Source organism: Sceloporus undulatus, chromosome 3, assembly GCF_019175285.1.
Source record: "Sceloporus undulatus isolate JIND9_A2432 ecotype Alabama chromosome 3, SceUnd_v1.1, whole genome shotgun sequence".
Classification (NCBI taxonomy): Eukaryota; Metazoa; Chordata; class Lepidosauria; order Squamata; family Phrynosomatidae; genus Sceloporus; species Sceloporus undulatus.
The window spans coordinates 17,503,075-17,518,705 of NC_056524.1; the positions used below are offsets into that span (position 1 = coordinate 17,503,075).

The 15,631-nt window shown below is 42.5% G+C and overlaps 1 long non-coding RNA gene across 1 annotated transcript in view; it reads right to left on the reverse strand.

Annotated features, from left to right (window-relative positions):
- Positions 1–15,387, reverse strand: part of LOC121926767 — a 74,385-nt gene extending 58,998 nt beyond the window's left edge. Inside the window, exon 1 of the long non-coding RNA XR_006103085.1 lies at positions 15,210–15,387. This is a non-coding gene — a long non-coding RNA (uncharacterized LOC121926767). The remainder of the gene's footprint in view (positions 1–15,209) is intronic.
- Positions 15,388–15,631: the final 244 nt, after the last annotated feature.

Genomic DNA, 15,631 nt, shown 5'->3' on the forward strand with positions numbered 1-15,631 from the left:
TTGCTCTCTGTCCCTGCTCAAAGTATACAATCCATACTAAGCAGCAAGTGGGAAGCTGAGGATTTAATACCTTGCATTAAAGGGACAGAGTCTGAGACAGCCAGATGGCTACGGATTGTTGGCAAGGTACAGATGGCTGAACCACCACCCTGCAGAAAAGCAGGACCAAGCTGATTGTAATTAACTTGCTGGATTCACTACTATAAACTGTAATGACAGCCACTAATAGGACAGTGTGCTGCTGTTGTTTATAGAAGATTATTGAAGCCCCACTGCTAAATAAGTCTATCAACACACAAGACAGTTAAAACAAGCTGTATATAGCACGAATAAGGGACACGGTGGCTCAATGGTTAAGACGCTGACTCTGACGGCTGCAAGATCAGAAGGTCAGCAGTTTGAGGTCCAAGCACTGCGGGATGGGATGAACTTCCATCACTAGTCCCAGCTTCTGCCAACCTAGCAGTTCAAAAGCATATAAAAGTGCAAATACATAAACAGGGTACCACTTCGGTGGGAAGGTAACAGCATTCTGTGCAGCCATGCTGCCACATGATCACAAAGTTGTCTTTGCTAGCTCTTCGGCTTAGTGATAGAGATGAGCACGGCCCCCTACAATCGAGCACGACTTGTCAACCTTGTCAAAGGAGAAACCATTACCTTTACCTTTATAGCAAGGATAGGAACTTTGTGGTCCATGGACCGTCCAGACCACACACACCCCAGAGCCCTTTTGTAACTGCAGAAAAGGCCTAAAAATGGAAAAGTGCAACCCAGAAACCCCACTACTTTTCAGGTAGTTGCACTTTTACAGAGACCTAAAATAGCTTTTCCCCCCTCCAAAATGTAATGAGCATTTTTTCCAAGATCTTCTAGTCTCTTCCAAGTTGAAAAAAGGAAGAGGTATGTTTGGATATTTGGGGGGAGGGATGTTGGGGGATAATTCACCTCTGATCCCTGCACAGTTGCCCACTCTGTGGTGTACACAAAGGGACCAGATTCAAAACACTGCAGAAACTATTTTGCTCTGGTCAGGCCCCACCTGGATTATTGTGTCCAGTTCTGGGCCCCACAATTTAAAAAGGATGTGGAGAAACTGGAGCGTGTCCAAAGGAGGGCGACTAAAATGGTGAAGGGTCTGGAAACCATGTCCTATGATGAACGACTCAGGGAGCTGGGGATGTTTAGCCTGGAAAGAGAAGGTTAAGGGGTGATATGATAGCCCTGTTTAAATACTTGAAGGGATATCATATTGAGGAGGGAGGAAGCTTGTTTTCTGCTGCTCTAGAGAACAGGACCCGGAGCAATGGATGCAAGCTCCAGGAAAAGAGATTCCATCTCAACATTAGGAGGAACTTCCTGACAATAAGGGCTGTTTGATAGTGGAACACACTGCTTCCTTGGAGTGTACTGGAGTCTCCTTCCTTAGAGATTTTTAAACAGAGGCTGGATGGCCATCTGTTGGGGATGCTTTGATTGAGATTTCCTGCATGGCAGGGGGTTGGACTGGATGGCCCTTGCGGTCTCTTCCAACTCTATGAGTCTATGATTCTAGTGGCAAAAAGGTTAGTTTCCCCCTTTAAGAACAAGGCATATGGAGAGCATATGCCTTGCTTTTAAGTCAAGTAATGATCCTAGGAGCACTATTCAGTTTTTAAAAACAAGGTGTGTACCTTGTTTGCAAGGGGGGAAAAGTTTATGTTTTGACAACACATGGCCCATTTTTGTTAGCATATCAAAATATTTAACAGAGGGGTGATAAAAATGGGCAGGGGCCATGCAACCTGAGGTATGTTAACCTCCCTCACTTGGCTACAGCATCCTAGCATTCAAATGTATCTCTTTGGTACTTATAGGTCCAGAGTCAAGGACAGAGGACGTATTGCTTTTGTATGGAATCCGTACAGTGAAGGGAAAACAATATATTGTATTACATCTACTGGAAAACAATACCTTATTTGCATGCCTTTGTCATTTACGTGATAGAAGATCCCATTTCACCATGTCACAACATGATAAACACGTCTAGATATATTACCAGCAGCAATTTCACCCAGGCCACCAATGTTTGCAGAAGCAATTACATTGCTTAGCCCACCTCTTGTTTTACTTGTACCATCACAACAGCAGCTGTTGTATTTCAAGGACACACATAGAACAATGCCCAGCTAAGCACCTGAGAAGGTAGATTAGTCACACATCCTACAGAGTTAAACCTTCTTTCTCTCAATGTCTTGGCAGCACATTGCAAAGTAAAACCAAACAAAATACAAGAAAGGAGATGTGTGCAGCCTGGAGCCATTCCTTAATTTTTTTTTGTACGTGGCCCATGAAGTGAACTTAACCAGCTTCATACATACTGTTGCTAAAAATTAGCCACTTGCTTGATCGCTTGCTGTAAACAATTAGTGTCTTCCAGGTGACCAGGCAGAGACAGGTATTTCAGATTATCTAAATAAATATGTATTCAGTGGGTCCTTGTTATTCGCTGGGGTTTAGTTCCAGGATCCCCCATAGGTAACAAAATCTGTGGATGCTCAAGCCACATTAAATACAATGACATAGCAAAATGGTGTCCCTTATATAAAATGGTAAAAACAAGATTTGCTTTTTGTAATTTATACTTTTTACAAAATATTTTCAAGCTGTGGATGCTTGAATCCATGGATAAAAAAACTATGGATAACGAGAGTCAACTGTTCTCAGTCTTTCAATGAAATTTTTTATATGTTAAAAAGGGCATCGCATGTATTATCATGCAATCCTCACAATAATCCTTTAAATTACATTAATATTATCCCCAGACACAAAAGTATACAATACTGCTTTATTTTCATGTGTGCATTTTCTACCATAGTCATCTTTCCTTAACACATACATTTTTGCACACAATTTTTGAGCAGAGAAATTGCAGCATTGTGAGCAGAGCAAAATCCAGAGGATAGAGTGTTCTTGTCCACATAATAATCAAGAAAGTGCAAACTACTGTTTATACACATGTATAAGTCTAGAAATGTTAGTCAAAAAATTGACCTCAAAAAGCTGTATCGACTTATCCGAGGCGGGTTACACACCGCCATTTAGGACGTAATGAATACGTACTAGGGTTAGGAAGGGGCGGTGCTTCCGCACCCCCCTAACCCTAGTACGTATTCTGTACGTACAATATGGTGGCGGCCATTCCACACAGCCGCTGCCATATTTACGTATCGGACGCTGTGCGTCCGCACGTGCCGCGGCGTCTATGACGTCACGAGTGCGCCCCTGGCGCCTCGCGGCGTCATAGAGGCGCCGCTTAAAGAAGTTCCATTTTGGAGCTTCTTTTTCAGTCCGTGCGGGAGCCGCACGGTGTGGCTGCTGCGGCTCCCGCACGGAGCAAACGGCGGCGGTCTGTAACCCGCCCATGGGTCAATGTAAATACTGTGTTTTAACACTTTCCCATCTCTGAGTAGAGTGGCAAAAGGCAAGAGCTTATTCTATCCCGGGGGCAACCAAAAGAAGCCCCAACCTCACCTACTCTTTCCACTATGATGCTACTTCTGGCCGTTTTGAATGCTTGGGTGGGGAAATGGCAGTGGTGGCACCTCTTTGGTGCTTCTCCTCAAAGAAGTGCTGAGAGGAATCAGGATAAGAAGGATTTGAATAAGACATTTATGTATGAAGATAATAAACGTCATCCTTTACATCCTTTGCTACATGCTCCTAAGTTTTATCCTCTACTTATCCACGAGTCATATCTAAATCCATAATTTTGGCACCAAAACTTGCCCTCGACTTATACATGATGTCAACTTATAGTTGAGTATACACAGTAGATTAGTTTGCTTTAAAAAACAGACCACACAAAATTCTCCAACATTCCTGATTATAACAGTCCAGCTATTTGCTTTTGGTCAAGTATGCCACAAAGTTTCCTGAGTTTCTCCAACAAAATTCTCATTTAGATGATCAATTCACTAATAAGGTTATTGAGAAGATGTGGATTCTACCACACCTTAGACCTATTCTCCAAGTGGTGGATTACCAAGGCCAACCACCACAATAAAAACCTCCCTACAACATTACCTGGCTTCAAGTACACCAAATTGCTTCCTTTGCATCACACCTAGCCTCAGTATGAGAATCTCCATGTCCGCTCTCCTTTTATGTTTGAACTCGGCATCTCATACTAAAGGGACTGTGGCAATTATCTACAAACATCTCCTGGAACACATGTATGGGAAAGGTCAATATATGCACTCACTTTGGCAAGGAGAATGGAAAACCACAATTTCAGACATTGCATGGGCTCATAATTGATCTTCACCCCTGTACAAATCCTATTCAGCATCTGTGAGGGATAATACTTTGAAAACCATCCATAGGTGGTATCTCACACCTGTAATACTGTCTAAAATGGTTAGAATGCTGTTTCTGGATTGCTGGAGAGGTTGTAAATCTAGAGGCTCATATGAATATGTGGACTGAATGTCCTAAAGTGAGAAAATTCTGGGATGCAGTTCTCTATCAAATTTCACGTATCACTGATCAAACCATGAACTTCTGACCAATTTTGATTTTGCTTATTATATTTGATAAAGGTAATTCTAACTTGAAACATAGGAAACTGATCATTTTTCTTATTACTATTGCCAGATCAGAAGTAGCCAAATGTTGGAAGTCAAGTGACCTCTCCATTGAGAAGTAATGATCTAGAATTTGGAGTGTGTGGTTGATGGAGAAACTGTCTGCTACAATTAGGTTTTACATTGGCCACAAAAGGACTGATACATTTCAAGAAGACTGGATGATCTTTACTGACTATGTTAATCATCACTCCAACCAAATCCATCCTCCTGCTTCACAGATGGATCTTTGGACGGACACTCTGCACCTTGACAAGCACAACTCTCTGGCTCTTGCTGAGAATTAATTTTTCAATTTTGCTGCAGAATAAGTTTATTGTGGCACCAGAGCTCTCTGACAGGGAAGGCTAAATGTCTCACAAAATAACAGTTCCCAGAATTCCCTAGCATTGAGCCGGGGCAGTTAAAGCCATCTCAAACTGGATTATTTCTGCAGTGTGTTTTGGGCCCATGTTGGTGTCAAGCAAACCTTTTTGGGAGGGCATTCCACCCAAAGCATGCCACCCCTGAAAAGGTACTTTCTCTTATTACCTTTAGTAATAATAACCTTAGAGTCTAGCTAGGTACAGGGGGACCTAAGACTCACACACATCTAACTTGTATATTGTCACGTTGCCAGTATTCTGGCTTTATTATAAGTCAAGTGTAACTAGATTTTTCCCACCCTCTGTAAAAGTTTCTGTATAATGCAAAGGAGTATAGTACACACAAACACAAAGAGAGAGAGATTAGTTTTTTGCAGGTAATTTTGCCAACTCAGAATAAAAGGAAAGAGCTGTGAATTGCATTTGGCTCAACAAACCATCCACATCTTTATCTCTCCCCCAACTGTGTCTAGAAATACAGGGATGTCTGCATTATTAACATTCAAAATGGATTATCCTGTCTGTTATTAGGATCTTGTTTTAATACTTTCCCAATATTTTTAAGTAGGCTGTTTTAATAAGAGTCCTGTGTTCTTGTTTCTCCCACCGCCTTTTCAATTACAACAATTCTGGAGTTTTAAGGAGTTTAATTCCTAGAGCTTAACAATTGTGTTTTCTTCTTTCTCTGCATGGCTTAAGCTCTATAAAGTACTTCAAACTATTTTTAAAGGATGTAGCCCAATTGCCAAATATTAATAAACTCAGGTTTCCATGGTTGAGCTGGGATTCAAATCCTAGACACCCAGAATCCTAGTCCAATACTCAAACCACTAGAGATCATGGCTATGCAATGCGACTACTCAATTGGACCCTGGCTTAAAAATACAGGCAGTCCTCTATATCCACAGATTCTGCATCCATAGAGTCACCCATCCTCAGCTTGAAAATGTTTTTTTTTTTTTAAATCCAAAAAGCAAACCTTGATTTTGCCATTTTATATAACACCATTTTACTATGCCATTGTATATAATGGGATTTGAGCATCCATGCAAGCAGGATGCAAGCTACAGGAAAAGAGATTCCACCTCAACATTAGGAGGATCTTCCTGACAGTAAGGGCTGTCCGACAGTGGAACACACTCCCTTGGAGTGTAGTGGAGTCTCCCTCCTTGGAGGTCTTTAAGCAGAGGCTGGATGGCCATCTGTCAGGGATGCTTTGTTTGAGAGTCCCTGCATGGTAGGGGGGTTGGATGGCCCTTGTGGTCTCTTCCAGCTCTATGATTCATGGATTTCGGCATCCATGGGGGTGGGGGGATGGGACCAAATTGTGGGGAAATTCCCCTGCAGGAGTATGAGAAACATTTTAATCTCTCAAAATTATATATATATAAAAAAGAAACATGGCATTCCAAAGTCCTGTAGGGGCCAATGTGGCCACCCAACCTTTATTGTTTGCACACCCTTGCATTACAACCAAACCCCAATAGATACCAAGGGCCCACTGTAGGAGGAAAATCCAGGTTCTCACAACACCACTGAATTTTGGGATCCTGGTGTGATCGGTGCAAACTGAGGCACAATGAGTTGGGGTCTCCCACTCTGTTTTAGAGTCACAACTTTGGCATCAGCAATGAATACCAACAATTCTCCCACCTTCAGACATTCTCCAACTCCATACAGCCCACATCAGCTGCACCATCTGTGGACTGAAGGAAATTCTTTCTAATACAACTCTAAGGCTCAGCTAACTAGACAGGCTGGCTGCCAAACTGCTGGAGACATTAGTGTCAGCAATGTAAATATCTCTGGGGGAAAGCCCCTGCCGACACTTTTGAGATGTATCCATTTTTGTCATGCAAGCTCAGACGCAAACTGTGAGCTTTTAATCTACATTATTAGCAATAGCATCCAGGAATCTGAAGGCAGTATTTACTCCTGTCTTAGCACCACGAAGCACAATAGGGTGCTAGTTAAATTAAGTAAATTTTAAAAATGTAAGTGATAAAGTACCACATCATCATACCATCAAACATAAGTTGAGAGGTTTTCATCAAAAAATTAACTTTAAAAACCTGAGACAAGTTATCCACAGGTCACTGCTGGTTTCATAGAGGTTGAGGCCAGCACCCTCAGCTCAGGTGAGAAGAAAATATGAAACCGAGGCTGCTGGAAAGGCCCTAGAGTGCACTTCAAGCAAAAAAGAATTTACTGGGTTTGACAATCTGCTCCCTGATGGCCCAGTCCGGGGCAATTGCTGTGGAGGTCCCTGAAAAACCATCCAGAGCAATCCCCGCAGTGGATCAACAAACTCCTTCTGGCTTGAGGTGCACAGATATCTGCCAACATCCTCTTTGCTGCAGACAATACTTAACTACAGTGTTTCAGTGTGCTCACTCTGTCTTCAACAGAAAGTTTGTGCCAAGCTTTGTAGCCTTCACCATTCCCAGGGGTTGGAAGGTCTTTCTTCGAATTCTGCTTCTTGCTCTGAATCTTATTACCTGGAGCAGGACATGGCTGGCTGTCAGGCTGAACTGGAGAAGGACTCGGTTGACTATCAGGTATCTGCCTTGGCTGCGGTATGTTCTTCTGACAAACTCTATGGCAGACCCTCTGGTGGCGGCATGTCACCATTACAGAGTCCAAAGACATGTCATGGTAGTCTGGAAAATCAGTATGCAAAGGGATCTTGTAGCACCTTTCAGACTAACCTATAGCACCTTTGAGACATCTTTGAGACCAACTTTGAGATCCATGCATCTGAGGAGGTAAACAGAATTCTATGAAAGCTCATGCTATCAGCTTCTTTCTTTCAGTTAGTCTCAAAGGTGCTACAAGATCCCTTTGCATGCTATTAGAAAGCGTTGTGCTAGTCAAATTCCCTGAAAATTTTGGAGCCTTTATTTCTCATTTCTCCTGCCAAGATATATCAATTTCCTGTTGTTGCTGTTACAGTATTTGTTATCAAGTCAGCTTCAACATGGTGACACTGCAAATGAGAGACTTCCACAAGTCTCATCAAGAGGTCTTGCAAATTCATGGCCACAGCTTCATTTACTGAAATTAGCTTCTTTGTCAGAGGCTTTGTTAACTGAAGTATGCCTGTACATAGAAACTGGAAGCACTGTGGCATGAATAATTCTGACTCTGGTATTTAATGACATATCTGTATACTTGACTGTTCTCCTGATCACTGTTCAAAACTTCTAAACTTTGGGGTTATTTTTCACTGGTGTCACTTCTTTGACACAGAATTCAAAAATAACTCCAAATTTCAAATGTGTGCAAACTGCATTACACTAAAATTACAAGATAGGGCCTTCAATGTAAGCTTCTTAGAACACTGACTGTTAATAGAAGAAACACATCTAGTTTGAAAAAATTGCACCAGGACGGAAACTTCAATATAAGTAATCTCTACAAAATGACAAGTGACAGCTCATTTTTATTCTTGCTTTAAAGCTGCACTAAAAATCACATAAAAATGAACTTCCATCAAATACTCCTTAACAAATAACTTAACTGAAGTCACATTACAAACCTTGTAGTTCTGAAACAGCAATAAAAATCATGTTAGAAACTAGAGTACAGGTATTCTTTTTAAAATCACTGAAGATGAACAGCTATCATGCTTACAGGGTATGTTTTGTTTTGTTTTGTTTTACAGCTCCCTTAAGTTTTGATCAATTGATTCTTCTTCCATCTTGATAATCATCCCCCCCCTTATTATTTTTTTCATTTTGGCATTTTCAGGGCATTTAATTTTTTTCTGCTCAGCTCTGGTGATAACAGCTCCTATCCATCCTTCCTTTCACAAACACAGGACCATCACACAAAACTGTATTGCAGAGGTTCTCAGACATTTTACCCCAAGACCGATTTTAAATCTACATGTGGACATTGCCCCCACTGCCACTGAGCATAATAAATAAGTAAAAGTATATTGTTTATTTGTTCATTGTGTGTATTTTTGTACACAAATGTATTTATGTTTTAACAACTTATAAGGAAATAACATCATTCAAAATATTAAATTTTATTTAAATTACATTTAAATAAATTCAGTATTACCTATCCACATATACTCAACTGTAGGTCAATGTATAGTATAGTACATAAGTATAGGTTGAGAGCAGCTTTTGAGGCCAAAATTATGGATTTTGATATGACACGGATAACTCAAGGTTAAAACTTAGGGGCATGAACAAAGGATCTAAAGGATGAAGCAAAAGAAAACAATACCAAAAAATTCTAGGAGGCATATTTGTGCTCCTACTAAATAAAGGCTGGATAGATGAGATAACTGAGAGACGTCAGTGCTTCCAGGACAGATTATACTCTTGCCTTTCACTACTTTATTTTTTAAAATAAGAGTAAAAGTACAGTACTGATATTGACCCATGGATAAGTTGATTCAGTTTTTTGGGGGTTTATTTTTTTTTTTTTTAGTTACCGGTAAATTTCTAGGCATGTATAAACAAGCAATATTCTTTTATCCATATACTACCTTGAGTGGCAGGGGGCAAAATGGGTCTCAAGGGTAAAAAGTTTGAGAACCACTGCAGTATGTGTAAATTTTACACATGTTGAGTTACACATGTTCTCATGTATAAGTATATACAGTAACTCACCACATGGGTAAAATTTACACATACTTTCTCTCACACAGCCACATTCACATGCACCATGCTCACAGATATGTACACACTCAGTCATGCTCTTTCATTTTTTTCTTTCAGTCACACACATACTCATTTACTCTCGCACTCACAGAAACAATGATTCTCTTGTCTTGTGTATATGAGAGTATACACAAATGCATATGTGAGCATGTAAAAAGGAGATTAAGCTTGTGACAGAAGCAGAGGAGGCGATCAGGGCACTTTATAGATAAAGTTTTCACTTACTTTACACCACAGGGCATGCAGGATACAAGAGGCCCCCAGGACCCACCCACTAAATCTTTTTAACAAATATCTGCCAAAATTAGTACACTCCAACCACAAGGATGGCAGATTTCTGAAAAAATTCCAGCCTCTAAACCAGAAAATAATAATAACTGGGGTAAGGAAAAACTAGAAAGAGAGACTTTGTTTCTGCTTTTGTTTTCATCTGATTTGCAGGTGCAGTGGCCCAGTGTGAGTGTGTGAAACCAGGCCCACCATGGCATTTAGGGATGACATTAGATCCACGGTAGTGGTGTAGGAATGAAAATAAGCCTCCGCGTCCTCTACAGTTGAATATCCCTGCTTTAAACTTTGTGTGAAAAGTATAATACTGTACAAGCAGAGATATTCTGCACTAGTGGAAAATCCATAAGTTATCTGTTGTTGGCTAAGTATTTTACCGTGTGGCCAGTAATTCAATTTTCATCCATTCCAGGATGATTCTGCAATGCTACAATGAATGCTATTTCTCTAAATACCAAATAGTTGGTATTGATTTTACCTAAGAGAACGCCTCTCTAGGAATCGCCAGGTCCTCCTGTGTGACACTATGGTCAACGTCTGCCAGAAGTTGAACACAGAATCATGCTGGAGGACCTACAAATGCCTAGAGCAGTGTTTTCCCTAGGAACGTCTAGGTTCTCCAGCACAACTCTATGGTCAACTTCTGGCAAAGTTGTGCTGGCGGAGGACCTAGAGATTCCTAGAGAGAATATATTAATCAAAACCACAAATAATCAGATATGCAAAGTCAAAGCTGCAAATATGGAGGGCCAACTCCATCTCACTCTTGCCCCAAAGCTGGGACCCAGACTGCCTCAGAATATTAAAATAACAGTAAAATTAAAAGCTTATAAAAGTGATACATTACAATAGAATTAAATTAATAAAGCAGTAAATTATTACAATATTAAATAGATTGCTCATTAACAGAACAAATTGCTACCGTGTAGTGCATTGTTCTGACTGACAAGCCTACCCCCCAACATCACAACATCTGATGTGGAAATAGGTGTCTCACCATGTGGGCACAGCCAGGCTTTCCATTTCTGCATCAGATGCTGCAACTGAGGGCTTCTCAGTCAGCACAATGGCATAGCAAGTTAAGAAACACATGCCTGTCCCGGGTCAGTGTGGGACAGGTTTGTAAACTCCTGACCATCCCCACGTCAACCCAGTGACCAACATGGGGTAAGCACTGGGGCCAGGATAGCACCCTCCATGTTCATTAGTCCACTAGTCAGTGAGTGAATGCAACAACCTTTTTTCCTGGAGCTTGCACCCTTTGTTCTGGGCCCTGTTTTCTGGAGCAGCAGAAAACAAGCTTGCTCCCCCCTCAATATGACATCCCTTCCAATATTTAAATAGGGCTATCATATCACCTCTTAACCTTCTCTTCCCCAGGCTAAACATCCCCAGTTCCCTAAGTCATTCCTCATAGGACATGGTTTCCAGACCCGTCACCATTTTAGTCGCCCTTCTTTGGACACGCTCCAATTTGTCAACATCCTTTTTGAATTGTGGTGCCCAGAACTGGACACAGTATTCCAAGTGAGGCTTGCCCAAGGCAGAATAGAATGGCACTATTCCTTCCCTTGGTCTAGACACTATACCTCTATTGACACCGCTTAAAATCACACTGGCCTTTGTTCCCCACAAACCAAAAAATGACTTGGAGACACAGAACAGCAACCAAGAAAGCCTCACAGAACAAGGTGGAAGCATGCATGAGGAAGCATGCACGAAACTGCCCCACCATCCACTGGAGAAATTCCTCCTACCTTTCTGGTAACAAAACATTATCAAGCTTCAACTAAACCAAACAAGGCATCCAGTTTCAAAGAAAGGAAAGAGCCACCAAGAATGGAGAGAATAATTGTCCTAGTTCATTTCAAAGCAGGATTACCTGGGAGGCTCTTTCTGGGCTGGGTCAGGACTCAGAAAATCCTGGCTAAATCCACAGGAAATCCCAGGCTGCTGCCAAACCATTCCCCCTCCTCCTCCCTTCAACCCACTTAAGGAAACGTGTACTACTTACAATCCCTTTAGGAGCCAAGAGGGAGGAGGATGAAGCAAAACTGTTGCTGTCTGGGAAGCAATTCAGGGGAGGGACCAGAGGGGTGCAGCCCCCATCCCCACCCACCCTCCAAAAAAGCAGCTTGTAGCTTCACCCTTCCTTCCCCTTTAAAGCAATGCCCAAGAACTTGGGAAAGTTTGTTACTTCTTTAGACACAAGGGGACCAGATGTCTTCTTTTCTGAGGACATGCCCTGCATTTCATTCCACCTTCTTTCTGCCCAGGAGGCATTCCAAAGTGTCCTCCATTTTGAGCATGGCTACGAAGCATGAATTTACATTGACTGGAGTGTTTCCCACTTTCTTTTATTTTATTTATGTATTTAATTTCTATTCTGCCTTTCTCCCCGAAGGGACCCAAGGCGGCTCACAATAACCGTTTTTAAATATATATATATATATATTGCAATAAAAAAATTAAAACATCAGCCAAAGAAAATTATAAAATTACAAATATTAAAAGCACAATAAAATCACAATACACATCCTTTTGGTGATGTCCTACATGGTTGGTTTTTTTTAATATGGGGCTTGTGTTTTAGTTGTGTTTTTAACTCCTTGGGCAAGTCACACTCTCTCAGCCTCAAAGGAAGGCAATGGCAAACCTGCTCTGAACCAATCTTGCCAAGAAAACCCCAGGATAGGGTTTGCCTTTGCGTAGCCATAAGTCAGAAACGACTTGAAGGCAGCACACAACAGCAAAATCTTTGTGTGTTAATTTTAGACAGTTTTATCTATGTGTTTTTAATTGTTTTTTAAACTTTTATTGCAATGTCTTTTTATTATTATATATTTCATTCTTATGCCTCCTTTCTCCCAGAAAGAGAGCCAAGGAGGCTCACAAGGCAAAAACATTTTCATAGAGGAGGCATAGAAATGAATCTGTCTTCAGTGCCTTGTCCTCCTTTGCAGTTATGGCATCTGTCATGACCCTGTTTAGACAACTGTAGGGAAAGAGATCTTGTCGCACCTTTGGGACTAACTGAAAGAAAGAAGTTGTACGGTAGTTCTTTCTTTCAGTCAGAAGTTAGTACCGGAGTTCGTTCTTTCTCTTAGAAGTTGTTTAGTCTTTCTTTCCTCCAGCTAGAAGTTGCTAGTACTTTTTTTCCAATTTGAAGTAGATAGTACTTTCTTTCAGTTAAAAGTTAGTAGTTCCTTCTTTCTTTCAGTTGGAAGTTGGTACGTCTTTCTTCCTTTCAGTCAGAAACTGGTAACGCTTTCTTTCTTTCCTTCAGTGAGAAGTTGGTAGTACTTTCTTTCTTTCAGTTAGTCACAAAGGTGCTGCAAGATCTCTTTCTACACTGGTTTTACTGACTAACACGGCTATATCCCCCACCTCAATCCATGGGGAGAGGCAGGGGAGAAATAATAATAATAATAATAATAATAATAATAATAATAGTTATTATTATTATTTCTTTGAATTCTGTTTAGACAACAGCGTCCAGAGCCCTCCGGCCAAAATGACCAGTGGAGGGGATTCTGAGGTTTCCCCCAAACAAAGTAACGTTTCCAAACATTACTCTTTTTTTTGGGGGGGTTAGGAATAGCCAGACAAAAGAACAAAGAAGTGTGCTCACTTTCAAAGGCAAAAGGGGGGAATGTTTGGCCACATCGGAGGCAAAGGAGAGTCTGGAGAGGCGACCACGGAGGACGCTCTGGAAGCCCCTTGGCCAAAATGGGTCGCCAGGGGCTGCTCCAATCCGAAGTCGCCACCTAAGTTTTCCTTGGCCCCACTTTCCTTCAACGCCAACAACAACAAACACTTCCTTCCTCCTCCCCGGCCCTTTCGAAAGTCCACTCCTCCTCAGCCCTCTTTCCTACACACTTTTCTGGTGAAGGCCTCGCTTCCTCGCCCTTTGAGCCTCAAAGCCCCCCTTTCTGACCCCCACAAACTCCAGGCAAAGCCCCACAGACTCCACAACTAACCCTCCCCCCTCAAAAAAGCGTGAAAGGCCGAATGAAGAATGAGAGAAAAAGAAAGAAAGAAAGAAATGGAGAACTGTTGCTGCAACGAAGTCGTGGGGTTGTCCTTAGGGTCACCAGGAGGCACACACATTTTGTGACTAAACAGTGCAAACGACAAAGTTGTAGGGTTTGCTTTAAGATCGCCATAAGCCAGAAACAAGTTGGAGTCACACAAATGTTGTGTCCAAATAGTTAACTATGGAGCCTGTATGAAAGGAAGTAAGGAAGGAGACTGAGAAGGAATCTCTTTAAGGTCGCCATAAGCCAAAAACAACATGGAAGCACACAAATTTGGAGTCTAAATAGTTAATTATGGAGCCTGTATGAAAGACGGAAGGAAGGAAAGAAAGAAAGAAGTAAGGAAAGAAGGAAAGAAAGAAAGAAAGTTGAGAAGTGTTGCTGCCACAAAGTTGTAGGGTTCTCCTTAGGGTCGCCATGAGTCGGAAAAAACTTGGGAGCCACACAAATCTTGTGTCCGAATAGTTAACTATGGAGCCTGTATGAAGAAAGCGAGAAAGAAAGGAAAGAAGGAAGGAAGAGAGGGAAACTGAGAAGTGTTGCTGCAGCAAAGTTGTAGGGTTCGCCTTAAGGTCACCATAAATCGGAAACGACTTTGGAGGCACACAAAAACAACAACAACAACAACAACAACAAGGAGGAGAGTTGGGCGAGGGGCTTGGGGTTTTTTTGTCTCCAAGGAAAGCAAGGGAACAAGCAAGAAAAGCAACAATGGAACCAATTTAGGATCCAAATCACACTGTAGAAATAACTCACTTTGAGGCCGCTTTAACTGCCCCGGCTCAGTGCTAGGGAATCCTGGGAATTGTAGTTTAATGTGGCCCCAGAGCACTCTCTGAAGTCCCTGAAACGAAGAAAAGGTCGGATGCCCAGGCTGTGGTTTGAAGGCTGGACTATGGCTCTGGGTTCGAATCCCGGCTGGGGCGAGTCACCCTCTTCCTCTCAGCCCCAGAGGAGGGCAAGAAGAAACCTGCCAAGAAGCCTCCATGGAAAGGGTGGCCACAAACTGAAGACACACAACAACAACAACAACAACAGCTAGAGAAGACTGAGCCACACTCTCTCAGCCTCAGAGCAGAGGCCAAGAAGAAACTTGCCCATGAACAGAGTGGCCACAGACTTGGAGGCACCCAGCAGCCGAGGGAGAAGCCCCTGCCAGCAGCCCTTTCCCTCCTCCTCCAACTCCATCTCCACAGACACCTTCTCACAACTCACCATAGACACGTGTCGTCCCTGCTGCGGCCGCTGAGAGCCCCAGACGGGGAAGCGGACGTGGCAGCAGCTGCAAAGGCTGTAGGAGCAGAAGAAGGAGAAGGAGCCGGAGCAGCATCAGCGCTGGAGGCGTCTGCAGCTCCTCCCCAGCGGAGCCCAGAGCCCTCCGCCGCCGCCGCCAGAGAAGGAAGAAGCAGGCTCCTCCCGGCGCAGCTCAGCCCAAAGCCCAAAGCCCGACGCCCTCTGCCGACTAGAGCACCAGCCCACGGCTGCCCCGAGCAGGCAGCCCTTCCCTCCCCTCTTGGGATGGGGACTTCCAGCATCCACAAAACAAAGGACATAGGGGAACCACGCTTGCCCACAGAGAAGGCATTGCAGAAGACTTTTGACCATAGGGAAACATTGAACACTTGCCCTGTTTTTCT